Below are 13,591 nucleotides of genomic sequence, written 5' to 3'. Positions count from 1 at the left end.
CCACCTGGTTCTCTAACCCTCCGTGGTAGGGACGGTTGCTCAGGTGTCGTCCGCGTGGAGACACAGCTGCGAGGTTAAACTGCCCGGCGTCGCTCAGCTGGGAAGGGGGAGGACCCGTGGGCCCGGCTCACCTTGGCTCACCTTCCCTCGTTAGCCAGTCCTGGAAATCCCTTCCTGAGAACTCCCAAAGCGCCCCGAGGTCCCCCGTTTGGGCACAGGGAGAGGTAGGCTGACTGCTCTGCGGGACGGTAAGTTAGCACCTGCGCTCCGCGGAGCGTACCTATCGGCCTCATCACCGTCGTTATGCCTCCTTCTCTCTGCGCACTCAAAGAAGACCCATTATTTGCGCTTTTTCATCGAGTGGAGAGGTCCTCCTTGGGCTGTGTTCACACCAAGCAGTGTCAATCCCCTTTGATACATTTGGCTTTCCTTAGTACATCCCTCTCTCGACATTCAGGACATTTAAAGATGAAGAGGGTTTTAGCAAACACAGAACTTCCTCCTGGAAATACTCTAAGATATGGATCTATATGTCACAGCGACTAAGCCTTCCCATATCCATGCTGAGTGTCAGGGCAAATCACTGTATCTCCTAGGGAACACGAGGCTTGCGGAAACCCCAAAGACATCAAGGGCACCGACAGAAAAGGCTCTACAGATGACAGGGTGTCAGGCAGGAGAGCCCACAACAATGGCCCTGGAGAGCACAGTGGTTGACAGTGCAGCCTGGGCTCCCTGGCTTCACATCTTGGCTCTACACCTTACTAACTGTGACGCCACTCTGGGCCTCAGTTTCTTTATTTGTAAAATGAGGATGGAAATAGTGCCTACCCCATAGGTTTCTTGATTATTATGTGAGTTGATACACATACAGAGCTTAACACAATGTCTGGTACAAAGCTCGATAAGCCGGAATGACGATTCAGAGCTCTTGCGTTTGCACTCTTATGTTCTCCCTGCATTCAGACAAGTTTGATTTGTAGAGACTCCTGTGTAGGATAATGTCCAGTTTTTGAGGGAGCTGTTGTGTTTGGGGGCATTTCATCACCTGGATGTTTTCAGATATCTCCTCATAACATTTAAAGGGGGGGAGGGCAGCCCCAGTGGCGCAGCGGTTTAGTGCCGCCTGCAGCCTGGGGTGTGATCCTGGAGACCTGGGATAGAGTCCCATGTCAGGCTCCCTGCATGGAGCTTGCTTCTCCCTCAGCCTGTGTCTCTGCCTCTCTGTGTGTCTCATGAATACATAAATAAAATCTTTAAAAAAAAAGAAAATAATAAAATAAAAAAGAGAGGGGGGAGCTTTTGTATTAAGTACAATATAAACTATAAAATCCATGCAACATCAATTCTTTGAGAAAGCAACTGTGAAACCTTCCCTCTTGTGACTCCATTGGCATTTGACATTCCAACCATAAGGAATCCAGCAATCAGAATTCACCAACGCTCAGGTCACACACACAGAGGCATTTGTAGCGCCAGATTTCAGAACTCAGACCCAAAACGGTAGAAAGAGTTGTCAGGCTAAGAGCTTGAAACGGAACCTCCTGAGTTTATATCCCAACTTTATCACATGGGTTGTTCCTTAACTTACGTAACTCTCAGGTTCTTCATCTATTAAGTGAGAATAGCAGATGCCCCACAGGGTTATTGTTGAGGGTTAAGTGAGATGACTTTACAGAGTTTTATACACACACACACACATATAACATATAACATATAACATATAACATATATATGTACTTTTAACATATATTAAAATCTATATATAAGTTTTAATTATGTGTATATATGCATATATATTACGAATGGGGACTCATAAATGTTAGCTACTGTTAGTATATTCATAGGCAAAATGGATCAGTTGAAAACACGAATTGCTTTTGATAGAGACTGAAGCTAACATAACGACACTGTAATTACCACTGTCTATTAAGAGAAATCCTAGGATGTCTAAACAGTCACAACACAGATGTACCAAAGGCCACTGAAGGACGACCAGCAAAATGTAACCTGTGTGAAGAGATGAGCCATAAACAGAGAGTACGTCCCTCGGAAAGGAAGTCGGGCAGCCGTGGAAACAGAGGGTCCTGGAAGAGTCCCCGGCTCTCCAGGCAGATGGTATAGCGGCCCACAGCGTCCGAGGACCTGGGCCCTTTGGCAAGGCTCTCTGTAAAGCAGGGAAGTCCCTGACGCTGCTTTGGCTGAAGGGCCTTTTCCTAAGATCGTCCACATGCCTTAGCTGTGGTGACTACGCCTCAAGCCTTCCCTGTGGTTAGAACATGACTCCCCACGTAGCATGACTTAATAAGCTGGCATTCCTGCTCTACCACAGACCCGGGTACCCTTCTAGTCGCAAAAGTCAGTGTCTCAGAGTCCAGTCACCCCGGATAACTGGCAACAGTGGGTCCCCAGTACTCCCCGACAAGGTCTTTCCAGTTGATTTTCTCCCCGAAAACCTTGCCTCACCATCTCTTCACATTTCTACAGTATACAACAGGCCTAGTAACATGAAGCTGAACTCTGATTCCAGGTCTTGGGTCCCTAAGTCCAATGTGCTTCCCATTATTGAAAGTGTAAGAAGGGTCTTTCCTTCCTTTGTCTTATTCAAAAATAGGTAAAGAAGAGCATGAGAAGGACAGTCACCGACCTACACCCCACCTGGGTACTGAACAAGGAAGATGGCCTGGTTCGCTGTTCTTCTACCATTTACACCTCAACACAGACACATAGCCTGCGATTCCGATTCCGTTAGAGCACTAATGCACCTGGCACTGGCCAGTGTGTCTGCTGCAAAAGCCCACAGAGAAAGCAGAACTTGGGCCAAAGGAGTGGGCTCGCGGCGCCTACTAGTGGTTCTCTTGTATCATCGCATGGTTGGTAAAAACCCAACTTCCCACATTCCAAATGTGTGATCATTAGCCCTAAATGGAATGTACACTTCTCTCTAAAAAGTTTACCTCCTAGGGAGGCCCGGCTGGCTCAGTTGGCAGAGCATGCAATTCTTAGTCTCAGGGTGGTAAGTTCAAGCCCCATGTTGGATGTAGAGATTACTTAAAAGTAAAATCTTAAAAAAAAAAAAAAGTTTTTCTCACATGCTAAGAAATGTGCATTTCTTTAGAAAACCAAATGTGAAAACATAGGTCATATGTGATACCACTTAGGTGAGATTATTTGTTTAAAATATTTTTAGGAAGACCCTCTTTTAAAGGATAAATTCCTCTGGTGGCTTTTAATATTTGGTGATACAAAGCTCCAAATACACACACATTTTTAGAAGCATTGTAGTACAAATTCGTAGTGCAGACAAATGTATCCAAACATAGGCTTTAAATGAAATGCCCTGTGAGTTTGGGGGGGGGGGAGGTTGTCTATTTTGTGGACCTCTAAAATCTGAGTGTGGCACAGTGTCTGGCAGGCCTAAAGGCACTCTGTAAATATCTTTCGAATGGGGCTGAATTGAAATGTCGCCCCCCCCCAAAAAAAAAGAGAGAGCCTGCATTTGCAAGCCCCCAAAGTTTCACTAGGATGCTGGGTGATTTATAGACAACAGAAACATTTCTCACAGTTCTGGAGGCTAGAAGTACAAGAGCAACCCGCAGATTCTGTGTCTGGTGAGAATCCTCCTCTTGGTTCATAGACAGCAGTCTTCTTGCTGTGTCCTTACATGATAGAAGCGTCAAGGGAGTTCTCTGGGATCACTCTTACAGGGGCCCTAATCCCATTTATGAGGCCTACACTCTCATGACCTAATCATCTCCCAAAGGATTAGGTTTAACCAGTGATTGTGGGAGGACACAAATATTTAGCCCATAGCAGCTGGAATCTGAAGAAGGAGAAATCAGGAGGTAGGAATTAGAACTGGTCTGAGAGTCAGCAAAAGGCAGAGTGAAGGCTCTTTTCGGTCTCAGTACCCACCTGCTGTCCTTGGTAAAGAAGAGCCGTCTCCAATAAGGAATGTGTGCTGCTCGGGTCCAAGCAGGAACATCTCTGATTACCTAGAGATACCTGGCTCAGTCAGGGTATCTCCACTGAGAGCAGAGCAGCACTTTCACAAATTACTCCCATCTACAATTTCAAACTCAACTACTGGGGAAAACATTGCCTTTTCAGGGTCCCATTTCTTGACCTGCATGATGCAATGAAAAAACCATTCCTGAAATATCAGAAAGGGAGATGGGACATGAGAGACTCCTAACTCTGGGAAACGAACTAGGGGTGGTAGAAAGGGAGGTGGGCGGGGGGGGTGGGGGTGACTGGGTGACGGGCACTGAGGGGGGCACTTGATGGGATGAGCACTGGGTGTTATTCTATATGTTGGTAAATTGAACACCAATAAAAAATAAATTTATAAAAAAAAAGAAAAAGAAAAAACCATTCCTGCAGAAGCCATTTTATCCCAAATTCCCCTTCCTTCCACTGTGTTGGAATCCTAGCTCCATCACTTACTAGTTATTGAACTAGTTGAGCAAGTTATTGAACCCATCTGTTAAGGTATTCTGTTTAGTAACTAACATTCTATTTCCTGCCAGTAAAACGGTATTTAAAATAGTAATTATTTTACAATAGCCACGAGAATTATTTGCGCTATGATATGTAAAATGCTTGGAGCAGTGCCTGACACATGTAAGTATTCAATAAATACTATCTTTTATAAGTAATTAACCAGTTGGTTTTAAACCTGTTTGCAACCAACATAATCTTCATATAACATGGCAGTGAAATTCAAAACATTTCATAATCTGGAGCAGATGAATAAGAATTCGAAAGAAAAGCAAATGACATCTCTTCTCTAACTTATCTACTGGCATCTCTATCTATCTCTATCTCTATCTCTATCTCTATCTCTATCTCTATCTCTCTTATCTAACTAAAGGATAAGGCCTTTTTGACAGCCAAGATGTTTGTAGCACTTTCTAGCACTTCGCTCTTATTGCCATTAAGATTTAACAACTAGATACAATTCCTTTTTAATTCTACTGTTGGTAATATTTTTGCAGAAATTAGCTTGGCCACTGGAGGGCTCTCATAGCCTCTCGCGAACGCTATATAAAGTGATTTGGTAAGAATAACAGAAAGAAGGAACATTACAAAATACTAATAAAACAAATGATATACCCTTTAACAAAATTCAGCAATACATAGCCAGAGAATTTAAATATGTATATTCTTTGATCCAGCTTCTAAAAGTCTACCTAAGAAAATTATTATGAAAGTATTCAATTCAGTTTTTTCTTTTCTTTTTTAAAGATTTTATTTATTTATTTGAGATAGAGAGCATGAGCAGGGAGGAGGGACAGAGGGAGAGAAGCAGGCTCCCACTGAGCAGAGAGCCCTATCCCAGGACTCTGGGATCAGGACCTGAGTGGAAGGCAGACACAACCAGCTGAGGCATCCAGGTGCTCCCTCCTCCCCATTTTTCAATTTACATTTCAATTAAGTATTCAGTTAAGAAGCAAATATATTGGGGCGCCTGGGTGGTGCAGTCAATACAGCATAGAATTCTTTTTTTTTTTTTTAAGATTTTATTTATTCATGAGAGACAGAGAGGCAGAGACATAGGTAGAGAGAGAAGCAGGCTCCCTGCAAGGAGCCCAATGTGGGACTCGATCCAGGGTCTCCAGGATCACAACTGAGTGGAAGGCAGACACTCAACCACTGAGCCACCCAGGTGTCCCTACAGCGTATGATTTTTGATCTTAGGGTCATGAGTGCAAGCCCTGTATTGAATGTAGAGCGTAGGTTTAAAAAAAAAAAAGAAATATAAAATACGAATTTCAAAATGCAAATTGTTAAATTTCATTTCAAAATATCTACAGTTGGAGATTGGTTTTTAAATGCATACAAATTTTTTTGGAAAATCAACACTGAAATGTTAACAAGCAGTTCCTTCAGGCAGGGAGATTGAGGATTCTTTCCTTCTCTCTTGTTCTTTATGAGGCATTTTCCAATCTTCCATAATGAATATGAGTCCGTCTATTTTAAAATGAGAAATCTTCAATTTTTAAAAATGTTTTCAATATGTTCAAATGTCCATGATTATAAGGGTCTATAAAGAGCACTCATGTCCCTATACATTATGTGACCATCCTAATGACTATGTCACTAGCTCACGGGCAGTCCTTTTCACCTTCAGAACACAGTTCGAACCCTTTAGGGTGCAAGATCACTACAGGCCCTTTGTGAACAACCCTTTCGGCAACCTCTCCCCTCTTCTGTACAACCCCCTACCCCAAGCAGCATCCATACCAGTTATAATGAACTTTCTGGAAGTTCCTCATAGAAGAATGCCACACTTTCTCATCCCCTATGGTTTATACCTGCCCTTCTCCTGAAGGAAATGGCCTTCTCCACCCAGCTACTTCCCAGTCACCCAAAATTAGCCCAAGAACTTCCTATGGTAGGACTTGCCTACCTTTTCCTATGAAGTTCTGAAGTGTTCCCGTATCACCTTGTGCGTGCTTACATCAAAACAGAAATTACCAATAGTATACTGTTAAGTTTTGAATTAACTGTATGACTTGTTTTTTAGTAAAGTAATAGCATTGTATTCACTACTAGCCTCCAACCCGTCTGAACGGCGAGCCTCCTGCCTAGAGGCCTCCCAACACAGCTGCGGCTCCTCCTGCCCCAGCTCACATCTCTCACGGTTCTGTTCAGGTATCGTTTGGAACAGAACACTCCTCACCTTTCAGGGTAAGTTAGGTATACTCCTCACGTTGCCCTAACCCTCTGTATGGAACTTAGCCATGCGGCTTTGAAATGATCTGTGCAGGTGTCTGGGAGAGTTTCTCAAAGCCAGAAACTACACCTGACTCGTGCTGACACGTCCAGGATCTGCGTCAGGCCAGGGCCAACAGTAAGCCTTGCTATTTGAGCTAAACACCTTCCCTTAAAGCTTTCCAAATCAAAATTCTAGCTACAATGTATATTCATCTCTGTGGTTTCAACTAAGATTATTTTGGAGGAAAATTTTGGTCCTATCCTGTGGGAAGCAACCTCTAAGACAACCCCCAGTGATCCCTGCTCCTGGTAGTCGCTCTTGTGTAGTGCCCTCCGCATTGTTCCAGGGTGAGTCTGCATGAACAATGGCATAGGACAGAAGTCATGCTCTATCACTTGCAAGATCAGCTTATCAAAGGTCTGTGGCTAGATAGGACATGGTAAGCCCAACAAAGAACGTCTAAGCTCTCGTCCTTCCACAGAAACATTTAAAAAAGTAACTGGCAGGATTAACTTTGTCAGTGCTCTGGAAAATAATCAAAGGCTTATAGCAACCAAGCAAATACCCAGTCAAAAAAGCCATCTTCTAGAATGATAGGAGTGTTTGGGGATGTTTTGTCTGGCCTTCCTCCCATCCCCAGTGTAGAGGTAACCACTACTGACAGATTGGGGTTAGAATATACATATAGATTAGTTTGGTGTTATTAAATTTTTTTCAGGGGGCGCCTGGGTGGCTCAGTCGGTTAAGCATCCAACTCTTGATTTCGGTTCAGGTCATGATCTCAGGGTCCTGGGATCAAGCCCCACATCGGACTTCCTGCTCATCACTCTGTTTCCCTCGCTCCCTCTGCCTCTCGACCACTTGTGCTCTCTTTCTTTCTCTCTAATAAATAAATAAAAACCTTTTTTAAAAAATGAAAATCGTCGTGTACATCTGTTCCAACTTGTCTGGGGATACTTGAACTACTGACAGAGATTCTCATCTTCAATTTGCCTAACTTGGAACTCAAGTGGAAAAAGCAGCTGGGACTGCTTATAAACAATCCAAGGTGAGCTACAGATTCACAGATGCCTGGGACAAGACATAACAGGGTAGAAACGATCGACAGACTAAGGACTAAAGGCGAAGCTAGGATAAGATTCCTTGGGAAATTAGGAATTTCAAAAGCAGCTCTGTATGTGGGGGAATTTAGAAAGCCAAATACATGCCAGACAAAGATGCAGGCCTAGAAAAGACCCAAGAAGGCCTTAAACTTTGGGCTGATTCCTAGGATGAGAGAAGCCCTGGCTAACTGTTGAAGGAGTGCTCCAAAACAGAGTCAGATTGGAAAGATCAGGAGAAATAGTTGTACTTTTTTGTCTATTTTTCTTCTCTTTATATATTTCTTGTGAGTTTTTGTTGTTTTTGTCTGTTTAGCTCTTGGCATTCAAGGAACTCTTTCAAAACATTAGCTGAACATGAACTAAAGGAACAGATACTTCAATGACCACACAAAATAAGAAAGTCTTTGCAAAATAGTGTGGAAAATCAACCAAGAAATTTGTATTTGGCAAAACTGTCCTTCCAAAATGAGAGAGAAATTAAGATATTCCCAGATAAACAAAAACTGTGGAAATTCATTCCCACTAGTCCTATCCTACAAGAAGTACTGAAGAGAATCCTTCAGACTGAAACCAAAGGACACTCAATGGTAACTTGAAGCTGTAAGAAATAAAGATCTCCTGGGTGATGGGCACTGAGGGGGGCACGTGGCGGGATGAGCACTGGGTGTTATGCTATATGTTGGCAAATTGAACTCTAATAAAATAAATAAAATACATAAATATAAATAAATAAGTAAATAAGTAAATAAATAAAATTGGGGGAAAAAAAGATCTCCAATAAAGGAGAATACTTGGACAAATATAAAAGCAAGGATTATTGTAATTTTGGTTTTGTGATTGCTTACACTTTTAGTTCTACATGATTAAAAAAACAATTGCATTAAAAAATAGTAAATCGGGCAGACCAGGTGACTCAGCGGTTTAGTGCCGCCTTCAGTCCAGGGCCTGATCCTGGAGTCCCAGGTTCGAGTCTCACGTCGGGCTCCCTGCATGGAGCCTGCTTCTCCCTCTACTGTGTCTCTGCCTCTCTCTCTCTGTATCTCATGAATAAATAAATAAAATCTTTAAAAAAATAGTAAATCTATGTCATTAGGCACACAATGTATAAAGATGTAATTTGTTACATTAATAATAAAGTGGGGGGAGTGTAGTGGCATAGGAGCAGAGGTTTTAAATGCAGGTGAAGTTAAGTTGGTATCAATTCAAATTAGATTGTTATAAGTTTAGGATGTTGAACATAAGCCTCGTGGTAACCATAAAGAAAATGTCTATAGAATATGCACAAAAGAAAATGAAAAGGGAATCAAAATATGTCGTTACAAAATACAACTAAACACAAATCAAGGCAGTAATGAAGGAAATAAGGGAAAAATAAAATAGGCCTTACAAAAACCAGCAAAAAGAAAAAAAAAAAGGAAGAAAACAAATAGCAAAATGGCCATAGTAAGGCCTTTTTTATCTGTAATTACTTTGAATATAAATGGATTAAACTCTAAAAGACTGAGATTGGCACAATGGATTTTTTCTTTTTTAAGATCCAACTATATGCTGTGTACAAGACACTTCAAAACTAAAAACATAAACAGGTTGAAAGTGAAAGGATGGAAAAAGATACAGGAATACGTCAGAGATATGTGGGTTTAGGTCCAGATCACTCAAATGAAGCAAATATCACAATAAAGTGAGTCAAATGAATCTTTTGGTTTCCCAATACATGTAAAAGTTATGTTTACACAATATTATAGTTAATTAAGTGTGCAATCCCATTCTGTCTGGAAGAAACAATGTCTATACCTTAATTAAAAGACACACACACACACATACACACACACACACACACAACACTCCAGCGGTGCCTGGGTGGCTCAGTTGGTTAAGCAACTTCCTTCAGCTTAGGTCATGATCCTAGGACCAAGCCCTGCATCAGGTTCCCTGTTCAGTAGGGAGTCTGCTTCTCCCTCTCCCTCTTCCCTTTCCCCAGCTCATTCTCTCTCTCCCTCCCTCCCTCTCTCTCTCTCAAATAAATAAAATCTTTAAAAAAAATTTCATTGCTAAAAAGTGCAAATCATAATCTGAGCTTTCAGTGAGTCATAATCACTGATCACATATCACTACAACGAATGTAATAATAAAGTTTGAAATATTGCAAGAATTACCAAAATATGACACAGAGACATGAAGTGATCAAATGTTAGAAAAATGGCACCAGTAGACTTGTTTGATGCAGGGTTGCCACAAATCTTCAACTCATAAAAAATGTAATATCTGTGAAATGCAAGAAAGCAAGATGCAATAAAACAAGGTATGCCTGTATTCTGTGCAAATAGTAACCAAAAGAGAGCCGAGGTAACTGTGCTAATAGCAGATGAAACAGACTCTAAATCAAAAGCTTTTACAAGAAACAAAGGATATTACATGTTGATAAAAGGGTCAATTCAAACACATATGTACCAAACAACAGTGCCCAAAATATATGAAGCAAATATTGACAGAACTGAAGGGAGGAATAGTTCTACAATAATAGTTGGAGACTTTAATACCTTGCTTTCAATAATGGATAAAATTACCAGACAGAAAATCAATAAGGAAACAGGATTTGAACACATTAGACCTAATAGATACATACAGAACATTCCACTCAATAACATCAGAGTACAAATTCTCTTCAATTACACATGGAATTCTCCACGATAGAACACATGTTAAGCCATAAAACAAGTCTTAATAAATTTAAAAAGATTTAAATCATACAAAGTATCTTTTCTTTCTTTTTGTTAAGGATTTTATTTATTCATGAGAAACACAGAGAGGCAGAGACATAGTCAGAGGGAGAAGCAGGCTCCCTGTGGGGAGCCCAATACTGGACTCGATCCCAGGACCCTGGGATCACGACCTGAGCCGAAGGCAGACGTTCAACCACTGAGCCACCCAGGTGCCCCCAAAGTATCTTTTCTAATCACAATTGAATGAAACTACAAATCAATAACAGAAGAAAAAAGAGGAAAATTCACAAATTGGAAATTAAATAACTCAATCTTAAGCAACCAAGGAGGGGTAGCTGGGTGGCTCAGTTGGTTAAGCGACCAACTTCTGATTTTGGTTCAGGTCATGAACTCAGGGTTGTGAGATTGAATCTCATGATGGGCTCTGTGCTGAGAGTACAGCCTGTTTAAGTTTCTATCTATCCTTCTTCCACCTCTCACCATGCTCATGTTCTCTCTCTCCTCTCTCTCTCTCCCTCTCTCTCTCTAAAAAAGCAAACATACAAAAAGGAGTCAAAGAAGAAATCACAAGGGAAGTTAGAAAATACCTTGAGACAAATGAAAATAATAACAAAACATACCAGAACTTATGAGATGCTAATTTCTATCTTCTATTTTGGGATAGAAATTTACAGCTGTAAAAACATCCATTAAAACAGAAGAAAGGGATCCCTGGGTGGCACAGCGGTTTGGCGCCTGCCTTTGGCCCAGAGCGCGATCCTGGAGACCCGGGATCGAATCCCACATCGAGCTCCCGGTGCATGGAGCCTGCTTCTCCCTCTGCCTGAGTCTCTGCCTCTCTCTCTCTCTCTCTCTCTGTGACTATCATAAATAAATAAAAATTTAAAACAGAAGAAAGACAGATGCCTGGGTAGCTCAGTCAGTTAAGCATGTACCTTCAGCTCAGGTCATGATCCCAGGATCCTGGGATTGAGCCCAGTATCGGGCTCCCTGCTCAGTGGGGAGTCTGCTTCTCCCCCTTCCTATTTGTTCTCTCAAATAAATAAATAAATAAATAAATAAATAAATAAATAAATAAATCTTTTTTAAAAAACAGAAGATCTAAAATCAATAACCAAACTGTAAGTCCTGAGGAACTAAAAAAAGAAGAGCAAACTAAACTCAAAGCTAGAAGGAAATAATAAAGATTAGAGTGGAAATAGGGAAGAGAACATCAATAAAATCAAAAGTTGGTTCTTTGAAAAGATCAACAAAATTGACAAGTCTTTAGCTAGATTGACTAAGGAGAAAGACAACTCAAATTCCTAAGATGAGAAATGAAAATAGAAACATTTCTATTTATTTTACAAAAATATAAAGGGTTTTAAAAGAATACTATGAACAATTATATACCATCAAAAAAGACAGCCTACATGAAAAGGCCATTTTCCTAGAAACACACAATCTACCAAAAACAACTCAGAAAGAAGTAGAAAATTTGAATAAACCTATAACTAAGATTAAATCACTAATCAAAACCTCCCAACAAAGAAAAGCCCAGGGCTTCACTGGTGAGTTCTATCAAACACTGAAAGAAGAATTAACACCACTTTTTCTCAAACTCTTCCAAAAATCAAAATACAGAGAACACTTCCTAACTCATTCTATGAGGCCAGGGTTATCCTAATACCAGGACCAAAGACACTACAGAAATAGAAAAAAAAAAAAAAAAGAAAAAGAAAAAAACCAAACTACAGACCAATATCCTTTATGAGTATTGATGCAAAAAGCCTCAACAGAATCCGAGCAAACTGAAAAATATACGAGTGTATCAAATTAACGTGGTGAACACCTTAAATTTATACGTTGTTTGTCAAGTATATTTCACTTAAATAACTAAATAAATAACAACATATTAAAAGGATTATTTACCGTGAACAATGGGATTTATTCTTGGGATGCAAGAGTTCAACGTACAAAATCCAAGCAATGTTAATACATCACAGTAATAGAAGGAAAGAAAAAAAATCACATGATCATCTCAAGTGTTGCAAAAAAGCATTTGACAAAATTCAAATTTAAAACCTTCTCATCAGGGCAATTAAGAACAGGAGACAGAACATGGAATAGAGTACCAAGAGCTCAGAGTGGTGGGGAAAGGGAGTTATTGTTTAATAGATACAGAGTTGCTCTCTGGGATAATGAAGAAGTTCTGAATATAGTGATGATGGTTGAGCATTGTGAATGTAGCTAATGCCACTGAATTATTCTTTAAAATAAAAATAATCAAAATATTCTAAAAATTACTCCTAAAAATTTTTAAATAAAATAAGTTTTTGCTATGCATATTTTGCCATAAAAAAAATTGGAATATGGTAGCCAGACTCTAGGATGATCCTCCATAATCCCTGCCTCCTGGGTATTATATACCCTTGTGTAATAGCTTCCAACTGCATATGGGCTAGACTTGTGACTCAATTAGGGAGTCTAAGTAACAGAGGAAACTGCCATCATTCTTTCTCTCTTTTGGATCTTCATTTGGGGAAAGCCATCTACCATATTGTGAAGAGCTCCATGGACAGGTCTACAGAGTAGGGACCTGAGCACCTGTCAACAGTCCCGTGAATGCACTTGAAAGCAGATCCTCCAGCCGTCAAGCTTCCAAATGGTTTCAGCCCCAAGTAACATAGTAATTGCACACTTCTAAGAGCTGCTGTACCACCACTCTTAGCTAATCTGCCTTTGGGTTTCTGACCCTCAGGTACTGTGTGAGATAGGTCATTTGAAGCAGCTAAATTTGGGAGTACTTTGTTATGCTGTAATAAGTAATAATACCAGAGGTGGGAGTAGAGGAGTAAGGGAAAGAGGTGAAAGCAAGAGATCATGCATCATGAAAGAAATTAGCACAAAATGCTGGTATGTTCTGTACCTGAAATACCACATGAAGTTTCATATTTTATAATTTTAAAAAAGATTTCTCAAGTTAATCGTTTAGTGTGTAATGACTAATAGACTTCAAAGAAACAAAAGGAGAAAATGTCAACCTTAAGGAACGAGAAAGTTGA

Source organism: Canis lupus, chromosome 34, assembly GCF_011100685.1.
Source record: "Canis lupus familiaris isolate Mischka breed German Shepherd chromosome 34, alternate assembly UU_Cfam_GSD_1.0, whole genome shotgun sequence".
In the NCBI taxonomy this organism is placed as follows: domain Eukaryota; kingdom Metazoa; phylum Chordata; class Mammalia; order Carnivora; family Canidae; genus Canis; species Canis lupus.
This window is presented reverse-complemented; position numbering follows the sequence as displayed.